General features: G+C 57.1%; 2 non-coding genes across 2 annotated transcripts; both read right to left on the bottom strand.

Moving 5' to 3' along the window:
* Nucleotides 1-249: 249 nt before the first annotated feature.
* On the bottom strand, nucleotides 250-402 carry LOC142791776 (5.8S ribosomal RNA). The gene has a single exon (XR_012890405.1). It is a non-coding gene; the product is annotated as a 5.8S ribosomal RNA (ribosomal RNA).
* Nucleotides 403-2,123: 1,721 nt separating this feature from the next.
* Nucleotides 2,124-3,938, bottom strand: LOC142791788 (small subunit ribosomal RNA). The gene has a single exon (XR_012890417.1). It is a non-coding gene; the product is annotated as a small subunit ribosomal RNA (ribosomal RNA).
* Between the last annotated feature and the right edge of the window lie 228 nt (nucleotides 3,939-4,166).

Here is a 4,166-nt window from a genome sequence, read left to right as displayed (position 1 = left end):
TTCCCTGCAGGCTTCCTTCCGACTCGAAGTCCTGCGGCGGTCTCAACGAGGTGCCACATCCTCAATGCAGTCGGTCGCCCCCGTTTCGGTTGGGCTCTGGCACGACGGTCGCCACCGTCTCGCCCTTGAGTGGCCGCTGTTGGCGCTCGCTGTGAGGTGTTCAGCGTGCTGTCCGTGTTGCCGACGCGGTCAAAACGAGTCGACGGCTCACGTTCCCTTGTGCGCCGAAGGCTCTCTTGATATGTGATCCGACCCTCAGACAGACGAAGCCAAGGGAAGACCCAAGGCCGCAATGTGCGTTCAAAGAATCAGTGCTCAGTGTGTCCTGCAATTCACACCAAGTCTCGCAGCTGGCTGCGTTCTTCATCGACCCGAGAACCGAGTGATCCACCGCTTAGAGTCGTGAAAAAGTGTTTGTTCAATTCCGTACAGTCAAAACCAAACGTTTCTGGCACTCGGCCAAACAGTGGCCAAGAAGGGCGCTTTTCAGCGCACGCTTGGACTCCAAAACTCTGCCGCGCCTTTTTCGGCTGCCGCAAATCGAGCAAACGGTGTGTTTCGGACGGCGTTTCGCTTCCGCTACTTGCGAGTGCTTTCGTGGTCCACCCCTCTATAAATACTCGGGAGGCGTCGAAGCCGGTTCACCAAGCCGGACCCGTAGGTATCGTTGTGTGCTCGCTCTCATTGGCCCGCCTAACCAGAAATGCCTGCGGTACACCCATTTGGATAAGAGTGCACGCAGATGCGGGCTCGACGGCTACACATTTCCTCGGGCGGCCGCCTCCCGGCCTCCGTGGAGCGCGGGATGCACGGTCCCATCGACTAGCCTCTCCCGTTTTTACCGTGGCGTCGCGGTTCACCACGGCGGGCGGGTCGGTCTTCCTCCGCATAAAAAGGGGGACCCCCGCTTTTTGTTCCACGAAATCGCACAAGCTTTTTTCGCATCCACGGTTTGCCACCGCACACCAAAATGCCGATCCGGCTGCCCTACTTTAGCCAACAGGTGGAGCCAGGCGCGCCGTACTTGCGCGGCACTTCCCACGTCACCGAAGTCGGTGCCAAGGACCACTTTCGGCGCCGGAGCCGCGTACGAGCCTACTCGAGGCGGAAGAACGAAGCCAGCAAGGGCCTGGCCGCAAGTGCGTTCAATTGTCGGGACGTCCAAGTCCCTCGTTCTTCCGTGCTTCCTCTTTCGGCAAGTCGTTGCGGCACCTTCCCAAAGCGCGCAGACCCGCTAATCGCGACGAGCGCGACGTGGCCGTGCCGCCTTTCCCTCGGCAGCAAGCAAAACGCCCTGGCAACGTCGACGCTCCCCTAACCGCGATCTCGCACCGTGTTTCGTGTGCGAATTCAAAGCCGGCCGGCGCTGCTGCAACCATTACGGTCGGTACGCATACGCCGCGGAGGGCGGGACGGTCATCGGAGCGTGCGGTTCCTCCATCGAGTACTGCGCACCTCGGCCGTCGCATCGCCGTGCCATGACCGGCCGCGCGTCAACGCGAACCGGTGCCAGCGAGATCCCCTCGCCTGCAAGAACCGACCGGCAGCCTCCGTCACCCGAGGACGCGGAGGCGCTTGCCGCGGACGGCGGGACGGTATGCACTGGTGCACAGCGGACCCGTCACATCGCCAGTTCCTTGACCGACCGCCGACGCTTGTGCCGTTCCTCTCGTACATGAGCAGTCGCCGCGCGATTGTCGGGTCTCGTTCTTGCACGCTCGAAACGGTCGGGAGGGCACTCGGCTGGCGTTTCGGGAACGCGCAGCCTCGCCTTCTACCGACGTAACCACGACTCGCCGTTCGCGCTCCGCCGCTCCTGTTTACAGTACTAGGCGGTCCCGCAGCGGTCGGGTCGCGCATTTCGAGCGCTTCGAGCCACGGTGCAGTGGCGGGTCGAAAGCCGACCTATGAGTGCGTTGCGCCGTTTGTACCCGCGGTCCGCCACCTGGCCGACCGTCCAAGGTCGCGGTGTTGGCGTCCGCTGGGCGCAACAATTTGTCACGGGGTGCCGCTCCACATTCAGGCAGCCCCGTGGGGAAAAGCCGACCCCGCGTCCAAACGGGGTCAGCGGCAGAAAGTGTCGGGCGCAGACGCAGCTGAGGCGCTCACCCTTCACAATCCGTTAATGATCCTTCCGCAGGTTCACCTACGGAAACCTTGTTACGACTTTTACTTCCTCTAAATGATCAAGTTTGGTCATCTTTCCAACAGACCGGCGCAACCGAAAGGCCGCGCCGGACATCGGTCCGAAGACCTCACTAAATCATTCAATCGGTAGTAGCGACGGGCGGTGTGTACAAAGGGCAGGGACGTAATCAACGCGAGCTTATGACTCGCGCTTACTGGGAATTCCTCGTTCAAGGGGAACAATTGCAAGCCCCTATCCCAATCACGAAAGAAGTTCCACGGGTTACCCAGTCTTTTCAGACAGGGATAAAGACACGCTGCTTCCTTCAGTGTAGCGCGCGTGCGGCCCCGGACATCTAAGGGCATCACAGACCTGTTATTGCTCTGTTTCGTGCGGCTAGGAGCCGCTTGTCCCTCTAAGAAGGTTGTAAGGTGCTGGGAACCCCGCACCTATTTAATAGGCTAGAGTCTCGTTCGTTATCGGAATTAACCAGACAAATCGCTCCACCAACTAAGAACGGCCATGCACCACCATCCACCGAATCAAGAAAGAGCTCTCAATCTGTCAATCCTCCCAGTGTCCGGGCCGGGTAAGTTTTCCCGTGTTGAGTCAAATTAAGCCGCAGGCTCCACTCCTGGTGGTGCCCTTCCGTCAATTCCTTTAAGTTTCAGCTTTGCAACCATACTTCCCCCGGAACCCAAATACTTTGGTTTCCCGGAAGCTGCCCGCCGAGTCATTTGAGTAACTCAGGCGGATCGCTGGTTGGCATCGTTTATGGTCAGAACTAGGGCGGTATCTGATCGCCTTCGAACCTCTGACTTTCGTTCTTGATCAATGAAAACATTCTTGGCAAATGCTTTCGCAGTAGTTCGTCTTGCGACGGTCCAAGAATTTCACCTCTAGCGCCGCAATACGAATGCCCCCGTCCGTCCCTCTTAATCATTACCTCGTATTCCAAAAACCAACAGAACAGAAACGAGGTCTTGTTCTATTATTCCATGCAAGTTTATTCAGGCGACTCGCCTGCGTTGAGCACTCTAATTTTTTCAAAGTAAAAGCACCGGCCATCTCGAGGCACACAATGAAGTGCACCAAGAAAGAACCGGCATGATGTTCAGTCCGAGCCGTCGCATCGGGTAGATGCACTACTCGTCTGGAACTGAGATCCAACTACGAGCTTTTTAACCGCAGCAGCTTTAGTATACGCTATTGGAGCTGGAATTACCGCGGCTGCTGGCACCAGACTTGCCCTCCAATTGATCCTCGTTAAAGGATTTAGAGTGTACTCATTTCAATTACGGGGCCTCAAAAGAGTCCCGTATTGTTATTTTTCGTCACTACCTCCCCGTGCCGGGAGTGGGTAATTTGCGCGCCTGCTGCCTTCCTTGGATGTGGTAGCCGTTTCTCAGGCTCCCTCTCCGGAATCGAACCCTGATTCTCCGTTACCCGTAACAACCATGGTAAGCAAGTAACCTACCATCGAAAGTTGATAAGGCAGACACTTGAAAGAAACGTCGCCGGCTCGTGGCCATGCGATCAGCACAAAGTTATCCAGAGTCACCACACAATACGGGCCGAAACCCGATCGATCTTGGTCTAATAAAAGCACCCGTTACCCAAAGGGCTCCAGGCTCACTGCATGTATTAGCTCTAGAATTGCCACAGTTATCCAAGTAGGAAGAAACGATCTAAGGAACCATAACTGATTTAATGAGCCATTCGCGGTTTCGCCTTATTTCGGCATGTACTTAGACATGCATGGCTTAATCTTTGAGACAAGCATATGATTACTGGCAGGATCAACCAGGTAATCGTTCGACTGCGCGTCCGTCCTCGCCCTCGGCGGGCCGGACGCAGTCTGTGTGCGGCGGAGGCCACCTTCAGGCGCCCCAACACGCTTATTTTGCACTCCGAGATGACGGCGTTCGAGCTCGCTACGGCACAACCTTCCCGAAAGACGAGTGGGAGCCGTGCGGCAAGAAGCACGTTCATGCTCGCTCTTTTTCGTTGCATCGACTCGGTCGCGCCGTGCGGGTTG

This window comes from Rhipicephalus microplus, unplaced genomic scaffold, assembly GCF_043290135.1.
Source record: "Rhipicephalus microplus isolate Deutch F79 unplaced genomic scaffold, USDA_Rmic scaffold_188, whole genome shotgun sequence".
Lineage (NCBI taxonomy): Eukaryota > Metazoa > Arthropoda > Arachnida > Ixodida > Ixodidae > Rhipicephalus > Rhipicephalus microplus.
The sequence above is the reverse complement of the archived record's forward strand: the minus strand, read 5'-3'. Positions and strand labels throughout refer to the sequence as shown.